The 14854-nt window shown below is 40.5% G+C and overlaps 1 protein-coding gene across 3 annotated transcripts in view; it reads left to right on the top strand.

The window, feature by feature from the left end:
* The window catches only part of ADGRA1 (adhesion G protein-coupled receptor A1), a 493506-nt gene that overhangs the window by 55339 nt on the left and 423313 nt on the right, over positions 1 to 14854 (top strand). Inside the window, exon 1 of one of the 3 annotated variants that reach the window (XM_075216184.1) lies at positions 6413 to 6479. The exons of the other annotated variants lie outside the window; for them this stretch is intronic. The gene's annotated coding sequence lies outside the window, so the exon portion shown is untranslated. Of the gene's footprint in view, positions 1 to 6412; positions 6480 to 14854 lie in introns of those variants that run through there. 3 annotated transcript variants of the gene reach the window in all.

Here is a 14854-nt window from a genome sequence, read left to right as displayed (position 1 = left end):
TTTCATTAAGGTCAATGGATGTACATCTTCTTGGCTACTTAAGATCTAACTGGCTCTGGAATTTGACATAATATTTTACCCTCCTTTGGAAGATGCCAAGTCTGCAACTTTTACTAAATATGTCAAGAGACATTTATAAAAATGGCTGCACAGAAATGTTGAACAAAAGCAGTTTGGACATTTTTTTTCTCATTTAAAATTTACCAATGTCTTAAGTCTAATGTCCCCCAAATAACCAATGTCCCCAAAATAACCATTTTGGACAGCACGGTGGCTGAGTGGTTAGCACTTCTTTCTCACAGCACTGGGGTCATGAGTTTGATTCCCGACCATGGCCCTATCTGTATAGAGTTTGCATGTTCTCCCCATGTTTGCGTGGGTTTCCTTCGGGTGCTAGGCTGAAAGTTTGCCTAGGGCGCCTACAGACCTTGCACCGGCCCTGGTGTTAGGGAATTTAAACTGTAAGCTCCAATGGGGCAGGGATTGATGTGAGTGAATTCTCTGTATAGCACTGCGGAATCAGTGGTGCTATATAAATAAATGGTGATGATGATGATGATGATCCATTATCCCCAAAATAACTCCTTGTGCTCATCCTGGGCCAGGTCTGAGATGCCGTAAAACAAGTTACTTATTTGCAGTAGTTTTTGGTTGGTTTTAGATGCAAGCGCTACTTACCTTCCTTACACGTCCTACATATCATGCTGCAGACCCACTGATTAGCTTTGCCCTTTTTTTGGTTAAATCCTGCCCATTTTGAATCAGAGGTGTCATTTAATTATGATGCTCTCCTGCTAATTTTGCAACATGTTTCTTTCACAAACTGTCATTGCACTTTTTCACTTTCTTTATTACCTCATTGAATGAACTTTCAGGCTTTATTTAAAGTATTTAACCAATGGCTTTACAGCATCCTTATAGAGTTAGTATTGTTATTGTTGTTATAATTAATTATTATTATTACTAGTAGTATAGTTTATATATGTAGTGCCAACAGTAAGCGGATATGGAGTCTGCTTTTATTTCGTCTATGAAATATCTGAATTCACTCTTTTTTAAAGGCTTTGGTTTACGTGCACATTTATTTGCATTACTTGTAGTGTTGTTGCTACTGTATGGAGCAAGGGACATTGCAAACGTGTCATGAAAAGTATGACTTTCTGCCACCTCTCCAGCTTGTGGCATCTAAAACCAAGAATGAATTGCTGGTAAGATACTGTACATCGTTTCACCTATGTGCAGCAATGGGGGACACCTCAAATCCTCCAGGTCTGACCATCATCCCTTGCAAAATATATTTGTTCTGCATTTAGCCGAAAGAAAACAGTTTTATAGAAATCAGTTTAATGCCCACAAATATATTTTCAGGATGTCACAATGCCACTTGTTGGACACCTTCTCTGCACCCTATAAATGACTCTAAACTGCTGTTCAGGATTCCTGGTACATGAATTAATTCTGAAAAAAGTTATATTTTCTTCTGTATAAACATGTTATCTGATGCAAGCCATGGATATCATATTTTGCCAAAAATCTCACGTTTCCGGCTCAGAAGTCTTTACAAAAGCCACACTTGGTGCTTGAGATACATTTTCGGAACATTCAATGCTGTTGAACAGGTATTGCAGTGATTGTCATATTCCAGGCACTCACCCATCCTGTATTAAAGGCTCAATGGTATAAGTAAGTAGGACAGTCTGCACGATATAGCACTATAAATGATTGATGCTGAATGAGGAAGTTGGATGTTTTACCCAACGGCATAGATACAGCTCTTTGCTGCCTATCATGTATTTATGAAGATAACTGCACTAGTGGCTCATTTCTCATGTCGGTTCTGGAATTATTGACTTCCCCAGTATATTATTGCACATTTAGTACTATAAGCTTTTTCAAACCCCTGATTCTCTTTCTGCCTTCCAGTCTCTAACACTTACAGCTGTTATTTACATTATGAATAATTTTTGTTACTATGGCAGGGCTGAGTGAATTCCAGGCCTCAGATCGACTAAAAAACTCCCTGACAACTAGAGTTGACCCAGGGATATGAGTATATAGCGCTGCCGGGCCCTGTACATGACAGTGCCACAATGACCTCTGGCCTGCACAGCCAGTAGAATCCAACGGAATTCTTGCAGCCAGTAGAATCCAGCGGAATTCTTGCAGCCAGTAGAATCCAGCGGAATTCTTACAACCAGTAGAATCCAGCGGAATTCTTACAGCCAGTAGAATCCAGCGGAATTCTTACAGCCAGTAGAATCCAGCGGAATTCTTACAGCCAGTAGAATCCAGCGGAATTCTTACAGCCAGTAGAATTCAGCGGACACGCCAGTTATCCAAAGCTGGAAGTAACCATGGGCTGGAATGGAGGTCAGAACGGAGCTTGCTGTGCTAGCAGCCACCAATAGCAAGCTCTGTTTTAGTAGAAAGCTCAACCTCTGTTGATTTAACCAGTAGGAGTTGGGGGACTTTGAACTAAAGATGGCGCTCTGAGTTAGTGGCATGCATAGCAGGGAGAGAATGCATAGACATTTGTTGGTATTTGCTGACCGCTGCAGATACATTACTAACTCCTAAATTTTGGTGGTTTGTCCAGTCCTGTAATGACATATATGTAAGCAGCTATTGTATGTGTTAATTCACTTTTAACTATATAGATGTGTGTTTCCACGACCATAAGACTAAATAAATGGCATTTTATCTGTGCTTTGAAACATCTTTACATACATGCCAGCTTTCCTAGCTTTGAAAAGTCCCAATTTACATTGGCAAAAAAGGATTATGTCCTGCTGAAATAGGAGTCTAGCCTCACTACAAAAGAGGCATGTTATGGGTGGATTAGAGCAAGGTTTGGGTGGATCGGGATGTAGTGCGAATTCTTCACAATTTTCCAATGGAGAATGTTAGGAAGTATATCTTTGGGTAGATCTAGGCCACAAGTTCCAGGGAAATTTTATGAGCAAATGAGGCACATGCCCTCCTACTCAGTACTATCTAAATGGATTTTTGTGTACAAGGTAACTTTATGTCTATCCCAAGCATGTTTACATTCCTCTACCATAAAACTGTACCTCTGTAAAATGCTCTATTGCTGAACCTTGTTAAAGCCCCCAAGATATATTTGAAATCTTCTATCCTATACCCCCTCTCCCTTCTCTGTTATATCAAGGCTTATAACAAGGCACAGGAGGGAAACATTCTTCAAAGGAAGAGAAATATTAGAACACGAGGACATGCACTGACACAGGAGGGAGGTAGGTTTGGAGGAAATCTGAGGGAAAATTACTTCTCAGAAAGGGTAGTGGATAAGTGGAATAGCCTCCCATCAGAGGTGGTAGAGGCTAATACAGTAGAACAGTTTAAACATGCTTGGGGTAGACAGAAGTATAGCCTTATAAAGTATACAGGATCAAAAAGGGTTTAATAGGTTAAATAAGGGCAGACTAAATGGGCCAAGCGGTTCTTATTTGGCATCAAATTCTATGTTTCTTTCTGCTAGTATTTCCTCTTCCTGTGCAACCTAACATACGCCTGTCCTTCTCCAATGCTCTGCTACATTGTCCAATACCTCCCACATGTCCCGATTAAAACTTGACAGTCCCAATTTGGAGGGACCCACCATGCGGGACAGCACATTTGTCACAACTCATGGGAAGTTGGAAGGGATGTCCTGCTTACCCTGGAAGTGACTGCCACACTTTCCTCTGGTTCATGTGGTAACTCAAAAGTGAGAGGATGCACTAGACACACCCCTGGGGCAGGACCTTACCTGTTGGGGCATAGACATGTCCCTAATGTAAGGTGACCATGCCCCTCTTTCAGAGGAGGCGTGGCTGTGTCTCAGGAATTTTAAATGTTGGTAGGTTTGCTGTCTGCCTGCACTTAAATCACCTGAAATAGTGACTCGTAGATCCCTGTACTCCTCGGTAATCACCATTTATGTGCTATTAATACTGTATTCAGTCATTAGATGTTTTGCACCCAGCTGTTTTTTCATTTTTGGCATGATCTGTATTTGCCACACTCTTGTCCATTTCTCTAATCTACCTGCAATGTGTTAAAATGCAGGTGTGCAGCTGGCTTTTATTTACAGCTGTTTCCACTTATATTACCACAGAGCATTTAAAAGGGAGGATGCACATTTTGACAACCCCTTGGTAATTTTTCCCTTTTTTGGTCCTACAATCCTGCTTGTATGACCTTCATATATGCGCTAAATTACATATATAGGCAGGAAGGGGATTCCCAGTCTATCTACATTCCATGTGTCAGGATTGTGGATTTTAATATCTTTACTACATTGGCTCATGTCTGATATATTACTGTGCTTCCTCTATAAAGTGTGCCCAGATTGAACCAAAGCATCTAATTCAGGCCTGTCCAACCTGCGGCCCTCCAGATGTTGTGAAACTACAAGCCCCAGCATGCTTTGCCAGTAGACAACCTGTTGATAGATGGAAGGGCATGCTGGGACTTGTAGTTTCACAACATCTGGAGAGAGCCGCAGGTTGGACAGGCCTGATCTAATTGAAGGTAGTGGTTGAGATTCAATTACTGCCCCCTCTGAGATTGCGTAAGAAGAATTTTGAATTCAACGCACTTTCCAGCTCATTACAATATTGTGTCAAGCAGAACTAAATCTATCTTGCATTTTGTATGGCAGTGATGGGCAACAGGGGTCCCTAGGGCCTCATACGGGCCCCTAAACCTTCACCTGTGGCCCCTAGCTCTCTCCTGGTTTATTGTCAGACTTGGTTGTTATAGCTATAGCTGATATTTTATTACAATCGGTGTCTTTTCTTTGATTTAATAAATTGTTTTTACTTGTTACTGAGATTAAGGGTAATGTATGGCCATTTTGAAGGTCAGAGGGCCATCCATGGGGATCCTGAAGCTAATCAGATTGTCTGCCACTGGTGTATGGAATGTACACCCAGGTCAGGCCACTCTGTCAATGATGCTTGTCCTTCAGTCAATGCCATCTTTCAGCTGTAATCCACATGCAAATATAGTAGTATGGTGTCACAAATTAGGAAGCAACTTCTTTAGTTGTGTGTCTGCATTTTTCTTTGTTCATAATGCATTTGGCTAATATTAAAAAATAGTGATATTTGCAGGGAAAACAATGTTTCAGAGATAAAACCTGGAAAATAGGGACAATTGGCACATTCTCATGTACATAGTACAGATCAATGGCAAATCATACTGGAATATAAGGCCTAAAGTCAGAGCTGTGATGCCAGTTACCATGGCAACCACAGGTATCGCAGGCTTGTATGTTGATGCAGTATCCTTACAATTGCTTCCAAGTAGATTTGATGTTTTCCAGTTGGATAAAAGCTCATGAGTGATGACAGGCGCCACCGACGAAAACAACTGTCACATTATCTTAGTAGTTAAAGTTCTGGAACAACTCTCTGTTTTTGTTTTTCAAAGTTCAGCAGTTCAGTACAAAATAAAATTATGTACTATACAATCTTTAGAATCAATTCCATGAAAATTTGGTTGTTTACTATGATAATGTTAAAAGAATGTTTAAGGCTTAATAGCAAGACAAATACTTGATGACCCTTTAATAACTAATCTCATTAATTACCCACTCACAAAGGCAGTTTCCAGTTTTCGCAGAAATAATATTATTCTCTGAATTAACTCCTTGCGTTAGCCATAGGAATAATATATATTATTATCATTCACACCCTAGCAGATATCCTAATCGTGGGACGTAGAATCATATACACAATACATATACTGTCCTTCCAGCCACTTACACACAGTTTCTGATATACATTTATACAGTATGAAGAGTTAACCATATGTTTACATACACGTAACACATCAGAGGAACAATGGTACTTATATCCGGAAAGATTACAAGCAGATGTATAGCTTCATGTACAAAACAGTTTTGCACAGATGGTAAAATACACTATCAAGTTTCCTTTACTCTGAATTCATTGCCTGTTTGTTTTATAAATGTACTTTCCTCATGTATGTGTGTGTATGTGCTTAGTCCAGATCCCATAACAATTAACTCGCTCCTTTCCAATATATAAAAAGTTGAAAAGCGAGCTTGCAATATGTAAAGATTGAAATTGAAATATAATGGATAGTAGCCAACGCGTTTCACTCATCTAGGTGGGCTTCCTCAGGGCAAGTTGCTCATAGTTACATTTGGGTGTCATTTATACCATTTTGTTCCGGAGGTGTGGTTAACATTTAACCCCTATTTTTGTTGAGTTCTATAGCAAATAATGATAAAACGCGTTGGTTACTATCAATTATATTTCAATTTCAATCTTTACATATTGTGAGCTCGCTTGCAGAAGGCATTCGGCAATAGACGCAGGAGTGTGACGGACAATCACCTGCGCCGATGTTGAACTCAGAAGGACTGGATCTACTGAAAAAGTATCAGTCTTTGAGAAAGCGCAACTTCAAGAATTTCATTTAGGACTTAATGTCTGGATACATCAAGGGTGAGTGAACTGCTATAAGTCTAACTGAATCATCACCTTGATGCAAACCACAGAGAGTTCTTATTTTTCACGGGACCATTACTAAGGAACACTGCAACTGTATGTATCCACAGGCTATTACAGTGATTAGCAGTTTGCCCTGTTGAGACTTTCTATTAACTCTCTCTCTCCCATTTGGGTTTTGTCCTTTTAATATATTTTGCATACGTACCTGCAATAGCAAGACGTATGTTACATTACGGTTATTTATTAACCTTTGTCTATTTGCTTATACAGTGTATATTAGCAATTTTAGTTGTATTTCAGTGCACTGATCTTATATGTATATCTGTTTATAAACATAATTTTTATTTATTTTATGTTTCCTCTTATATCGGCTATCTTTATTTTGCGCCCAGAATTATTTTATATATTCAACTGCCTAACCTTGCCTAATGGGAGCGACCGGGCCTGGTGATACCCTTCTTTGTATCGACAAGGCAGCAATCTAGAAGAGAGCGCTTTTAAGAAGTTCATGTACATATATACATATAAATACATATATATTATAAAAAAATAAAATAAAAGAGAGAAACAATAGTGTGGACTCCTTCAAATGTTTTGCTTTTGAAAGATAATGCAACAGTAAAATGTCTTTTTATCATTTGTTGATCATATCTTTAATTGGAGTAAGACCTCCTTGACTGCCAACTACATTACTCAATACATTACAGAATAAATGTGTTTGGAAAAATATAAAGTACATAAATTAGAAAAAAAAATAAAAAATAACTATTAATATACAAAATTTGGTTAAGCTAATTTTAGTTGTGTTACTTAATTTGAAGATTGGCAAATTTGTTCTCCCATACAGATGTGTTTGCAGCTATAGCATTTTTAGATTAAACTATTTTAAACCTAATCCAAATATTTGACCAATGAATTACTTTGAATACCAGTTTGCTTGGATAATGCAAACAAATGGATTCTGAAGCCTCTTATGTTTCCCAGACTGAAAAAATGAACTTTTCTGTATAAACAGATTAAGAATGAATTTGAGCTTCCAGTTTAAAGGCAATTAAAACTCACAATTGTGTATATAGTGTGTTTAAGTGACAAGACAGATGCCAGAATTTTGACAACTTTTAGAAGTGGAAACCGGATTCAGTGCTCAATTCACTAACAAGCAAACTGATACATCTTTTGCAAGATCAATGACCTCCTAGGATTTCTAAAATATACTTCCTGCAGATCTCTAGAATAAAAACATGTACTTCTTTTAAAAGATTTTCCTCTGTATACTTTAGTCACAGAAATTCATGGGAACCGATTCCAAAGGGTTCAAAGATACACATTTTAATTAGAAGATCTGTGACAAATTTTGAAGCAAGATAAAGGAAGGTCTTTTATGAAGAGCCCCTGCGACACACTGCAAAATGTGTTGGTGTCGCACAGCTGCGTTTTGATGGTCCATCCAGTACACATAATGGTGAATTCAAATAGCTGTAGTAGTAGCATCACACGTTATGTCTCTGTGTGTCGTTCAGGTAAAAATATCTTTGCTCATTTTTTGCTCGTTCCTCATAGAGATATAAGTAACGATGAGCGAAGTTTTCATTGCCATAATTGCCGTTATTGTATCCATAATTACAGTGCGCCAGTCCACTACGGACCCTCGCAGCTAATGGAGTTGCCCCCCACCCATCTAAAACATCAGGAGCAGCCTTTGCAAGCTACACATCTGCCTTGATGTACAGACAGGCAGACACATCTTTAGAAGGTGTTTTGGGGAAAAGTGTAAACATAACATCAAATGCAAACAAACCCCATGGTGGTCAGTAGAGGATTGATGCCTATATGGCAAAGCAAAATAAGGCAGAGGTTGCCTGGAACTACCCTTTACTGGTAGCCGATCGTAAGTGGACAGCATGAGGGAAAACATGTCTGTTTGCTATGACATGCCGATGCACCACACTTTTTGGGATTTTTACTTTCCAGTGCTGAAATTCCAAATAGGACTTAACTGGGTATGCACCAGCCACACAAGTAGGGGTCGGCATCTGGGCATATTGTAACGATGGGACAATTGGCTTGGTCATAAAAGTGTCAAAGTAGTTTGAATTGTAAATATTGGGGCACATGGTATGTGTAAGATATAGAATGTAATATGTAAGATGTGTAATGTACAGCAATCACAGATCATAATATTGAAATAGACAAGGTGAGGCTATAGTAAGCCTAGACATTGTGCACTTTTGGCTGACTGAGGTACCAGATGGTGCTGTACAGTACTATCTATCACAGGATGGGTGGGCAGGACACGATTATTTGCCTGCCCATCTTACACCAGTGCCAGTCTCTCTGTTTATGTCTAGTCTGCTGTTTCTGTTTACCAATTATCCCCTGTTCTTCTTCTTTTATCTGCTTCCCTGCTCTGCTATACTCTCCTTCTGCACTATCCGCCTCTGCTTTGCTCTATTTTCCTGCTCTGCTATCCTCCACTATCAACCTCCGCTGCATTATCCTCCTCTGCTTTGCTCTGTTTTCCTGCTCTGCTATCCTCCACTATCCACCTCCACTGCATCATCCTCCTCTGCTTTGCTCTGCTTTCCTGCTCTGCTATCCACCACTGTCCACCTCTGCTGCATTATGCTCCTCTGATTTTGTCTGCTTTCATGTTCTACTGTGTGTTCCAGTTTTATAAAGTTTTCCTCTGTTTTTCCCCCCTATGCTATCGTCTACTGCTCGGCTGCGTCCTTCAGCTCTGTTTGGCTTCATTCCTCTTTTCTGCTCTCTGGTTTCCGTCTTCCCCAGCACCACTGTTAGATACAGACTGCAGTAACAACACTGCTCCACATTTCGCACTATAGGGATAACACCCAGCCCTTGCTGTTTGTAGACTTTAACAGCATCTCTCTATAGGTACCATAGCAGCCCTGCTTCCTTTCCACCAGTCTGCCCCCTTGTCTCTTGCTGCAAGCAAGAGGGAAACAATCCTCTTGGTTTTTCTGCCTGCAGCAAGAGACAAGGGGGCAAACTGTAATTGGGAAGGTTGTACATCTCTAATAACCATAAGACACTGGCACTTATTAATACCTGATTTTAGGTAACAAAACAAAGACCCAAAGTAAGTTTGAGACACCGGGAAATAGACCCATTTACCCTGTCCAAAAGCTAGCATTGCTCAATGGAAGAGATCAAGAGATGAGTAGCTTAATACTTTCAAGCATATGTGCCAGATTTTATAGCCTTTAGAAATTTGGGCACTCCATGGATAGGATGGGAATCAATTCAGAAGAAAGGCAGCATGGTGTCTGTCACTGTGGTTAGTATTGCTGGTTTGAGGCCCTGAGGCCTTGGGTTAGATCTTGACCCAGTGTACTGTCTGTGTGGCGTTTGAATGTTCTCACTGTGTTTACTTTGGAATCCTCTGAGTTCTTTTTTTTCCCTCCCACGATCCAAAGTTTTATAATTATTATAGTGCTCCTGTTGTAAGGAAAATTATTGTAAGCTCCAAAAGGGCGAGAACTGAAGTGATTGAAAAAAAGTCATGTGTATGTATAGCAGATCAATATATATTATAATATATATAGAATAATAATAGAGTTTGGCAAGAAGAGCTGCTTCTTTCATTCTTTGTTGTGTCAATGGTCAAAAGAACTGTTGCTCTGCTTGACTGACAATGAAACGTATCTTCTTATTTGTAAAGTGTATCAACAGGGACTGTTTAGTGGAAAATTATGTTTTTTGTCACAGTTTAAAGATGTAACAATAAAGGAAGCACTGGCTGATTCTATCATTCAACCAGACACCCCAGTTTGTATTATACACTTCTCTATTAATATGTGTTCTATACTTGTCATCAGGGCCGGACTGGGACTAAAAATCAGCCCTGGCATTTCAAGCATACAGGCCCACCTCTGTTGATCAGCAGGACAAAACTGTGTGCCGCTTCCCAGCAGCGGCGCCGCCAGGGGCGTGCCCACATTATGTTGGGGGCATGGTCAACATGGGGCATTGATACATACATTATAAGAAAATATTACATTTATCAGGCCCTCCCTATCATATCACACCCCACCCCAGAAACACATTACAACACCCCCAGCCCACTGCACTTATCTATGCTTCTGATGCTGCTGACATCCAGCAGGGTGGGAACTTCCTGTAGAGTGAGCAGGGATGCACTTAGTCTCACAAGATTAATAAATCTCATGAGACTTAGAGCTCCTCGGCTTGCTCTGCAGGCTGTGTCCTATCCAGGAACTGGGAGTAGCTATCCGCTCCCTCCTGCTAATCAGAGCTGGATTAAGGCTCTGGGGGCCCTAGGCACTTAAGACAGGGGGACTCCTATGATGTAATATGGTTATTAGACACATTTTCAACAAATACACAGGCAATACTGTGAGCACTACTATTAGGTGCACACAGTTCTGTCTTCACAAGCAGTACAATGTGAAGCAGTACATACCTCCCAACTGTCCTTGTACTCACACCAAATCCTGACTAAGCGGGACAGTCACCCACCAAATTCAGGACAGTTGGCAGAATGTCCTGGTCTCTCTTACCTGTCTTGTCATTGTCTCCACTTGTGGCCGCTGGTGTCTTTAGATCAGTTGCTGCTTGTCTGGATCCTGGAATGTTGGGGGCCCTATTTGAAAAAAAAAATGGTTACATGAAATTTAGAAAACTCCAACCAGCAGCGGTGTTAAATCAATATAACACCCACGTTTTAAAATTAGGCCTCACTCCAGCCCCAACATTAAAATGATAGTATTCACATTTGAGAAATACATCTATTTCCCTCCAACTAGCCCTGACATTAAATAGTATATACATTTAATAAATAGACCTATTTTCCTACAACAAGCCCCAACATTAAATTAATAGTATTCCCATTTAATAAATTAACCGCTTTCCCCTCCCTCCAAACAACCCCAGCAAGAAATTAAATAGCATTTATATTTAATAAAAATAAACATTTCCCACAACCATCTCAGGCATTAAATAATTCATAATTTCATTTAATAAATATACCTAATTTTCCCCAAACAGCCCCACATTCACTTAATAGCATACATTAGTCATATACTGTCCCCCATACACATTATAGTCATATACTGTCCCCCCACACACATTATAGTCATATACTGTCCCCCCACACACATTAGTCATATACTGTCCCCCACACACATTATAGTCATATACTGTCCCCACACACATTATAGTCATATATTGTCCCCCACACAGATTAGCCATTTTTTATTTTCCACCTCCTACAGCCATTGCCCCATACAGACATTTTCACTCCTAATTCCCCCTGCAGCCATTGTCACACACCCCCCCTTCCCCCTGCAGCCATTGTCACACACCCCCTCTTCCCCCTGCAGCCATTGTCATCCCCTCCCCCTGCAGACATTGTCACACACCCCCCTTTCCCCCATGCAGCCATTGTCACACACACCCCCTTCCCCCTGCAGACATTGCCACACCCTTCCCGTTCCCCCTGCAGCCATTGTCACACACACCCCCTTCCCCCTGCAGCCATTGTCACACTCCCCCTTCCCCCTGCAGCCATTGTCACACACCCCCCCTTCCTCCTGCAGCCATTGTCACACTCCCCCTTCCCCCTGCAGCCATTGTCACACACCCCCCCTTCCCCCTGCAGCCATTGTCACACTCCCCCTTCCCCCTGAAGCCATTGTCACACACCCCCCCCTTCCTCCTGCAGACATTGTCACACTCCCCCTTCCCCCTGCAGCCATTGTCACACACCCCCCCTTCCCCCTGCAGCCATTGTCACACCCCCCTTCCCCCTTCAGACATTGTCACACCCCCCCTTCCCCCTGCAGCCATTGTCACACACCCCCCCTTCCCCCTGCAGCCATTGTCACACACCCCCCCTTCCCCCTGCAGCCATTGTCACACCCCCCCTTCCCCCTGCAGCCATTGTCAATCACTTCCTCCGTGTATTTTTACTCATTGCCCTCCCTTGCAGTACCTGTCATTATCCCCCGGACACACCAACTCACCTCAATAACCCCGCGAGCTCAAAAGACTGACGGCTCCTAGGCGGCTGCGTGACGTCATGACGTCACATCGCGCAGCCGCGCGGAAGTTAAAAAAAAAAGAAGAAAAAGCTGCGGGACATGAAGCACAGGGACCGGACCGGCCCATACAGCCATCGGCCCTTCTGGCAAATGCCAGAAGTGCCAGATGGCCAGTCCGGCCCTGCTTGTCATCCATTTGAGCCAGGCATTGTCTAGTAGTCACCAGAATAAATGTATGCATTGTATACTTACCACCAGGACAGGGTCTACTTGTATTTTGGTCACCAGGGGCCTGATTCAGTAAGGAACCTAAATTAAGAAGTTTCTTATTTCACTCTCCTGGAAAAAAACATGTTACAATGCAAGGGGTGCACACTAGTTTTCTGTTTTGCACATAAGTTAAATACTGACTGTTTTTTCATGTAGCACACAAATATCAACTTTAAATTTCAGTGTACAAATAAGCTATCAAGTATTTGTGTGATACATGAAAAAACTGACAGTATTTAACTTATGTGCAAAACAGAAAACTAATTTTCACCCCTTGCATTGTAACATGGTTTTGTCCAGGAGACTTAAATAAGAAACTTTTTAATTTAAGTTCCTTAATGAATCAGGCCCCAGAACTGGTTCTTTATTACACACAGGCACCAAAATGAACTCTTTATTAAAGCTTTATAAAAGTAAATAATGTTACAATGCAAAGGGTGCAAAATAATAAACTAATTCGCACCCTTTGCACTGTAACATGGTTTTGTCCAGGATCATCATCATCATTTATTTATATATATATAGCGCCACTAATTCCGCAGCGATGTACAGAGAACTCGCTCACATTAGTCCCTGCCCCATTAGGGCTTACAGACAGATACACAGACTAGGGTCAATTTGTTAGCAGCCAATTCACCTACCAGTGTGTTTTTGGAGTGTGGGAGGAAACCGGAGTACCCGGAGGAAACCCACGCAAACACAGGGAGAACATACAAACTCTTCACCGATAAGGCCATGGTTGGGAATTGAACTCATGACCCAAGTGCTGTAAGGCAGAAGTGCTAACCACTTTGCCACTGATCAAACCTACTTATTTTCTTGCCTTACTTTTCTTAATGAATCAGGCCCACTGTATGCATCTTCTACAGCAATACACCTGTTATGTGAGCAGATTCTTATGGTTGTTTCACAGTAATATATCACGTCCCCCTCAGTATACAGTGTTATGTCATTTTTAAAGAAAAAATAAATAAAATAAAGAATAAATAAAGATAACATTATAAAACAAGTTTGATGACTTTTGATAAACTCTAAAACTGCTTCCTACATATTATACTTTCCCCTGTTAAGCATTGTTCACTATCATAAGAGTTACATCTACTTAACAATACATGTGTAAATTTGGTGTATTAAATATCTTTTACTATTTAGTTCACAGTTTCACTTTAAAAATCTAACCTTTTACTTCCTTTTTTTTGGGCAATCCGTCCACATTGTAACACACTCAATGTATCAGTCAGCTCGCTGAATCACATTTAATGTTTCCTCTGCATAAAACAAAGTTATTTCAATGTTAATTGTACATCATTTTAGTTCTCACTCCGGAAAATGCTGTTTGGATGTAATATATTGTACAAATTATTCATTTGGGTTATCTGTTTGCCAGTGTTTGACTGTATAATCATCCTGCATTTTGTGTTTTCAGCAATTTCTCAGTAAAATAAAATACATATTTAATTTAAGCATTGTTTTTATGCTCCTGGCATAATTACATGGTTGAGCAATTCGTGAACCAATGAAATCAGTCAGAAAGCAAATACAACAGCGTTCATAATTGTATCTTCCATTTACAGTGCAATGGAGTTTGCATACATTTCTGCAATAAGCTACAGTATTTGTTTCTTTGCTGAAAAATAACAACCCACAATAACAGCATTTTTACCTGTCACTTTTTATAGTCGGGTTTCTGATTAGCCAAATGTTTTACTGTCAAGAGAAGCAATTTAACTTTATAACTCACATTGCTATTTCTACCATCAAAAAACACCTTACTTCCTATGTAGATAAACAGAAAACTTCACCAATGAAGCAAAGATAATGTTCATCAGCAGACACACTTTTGAGAATTATTACTTGTGCTCTTTTAAAGGAATGCACATCTGCCCATCATGTGAAAGTACTGCCTAGTATCTATTGTGGAGCACCTTCTGGGTTAATTGCAATGCTTCCTTCTTTCTTCTAAAATACTCCTACTCAGTGCTTAAATTCTATATCCTGTACATTCATATAGCAAGTCCCTTGCAATTGAACCTTCGATTATCAGTCCATTGTGTCCTGTTAGATTATAAGGACTCG

Source organism: Mixophyes fleayi, chromosome 6 (genome assembly GCF_038048845.1).
Source record: "Mixophyes fleayi isolate aMixFle1 chromosome 6, aMixFle1.hap1, whole genome shotgun sequence".
Taxonomy (NCBI): Eukaryota; Metazoa; Chordata; class Amphibia; order Anura; family Limnodynastidae; genus Mixophyes; species Mixophyes fleayi.
This window is presented reverse-complemented; position numbering and strand designations above follow the sequence as displayed.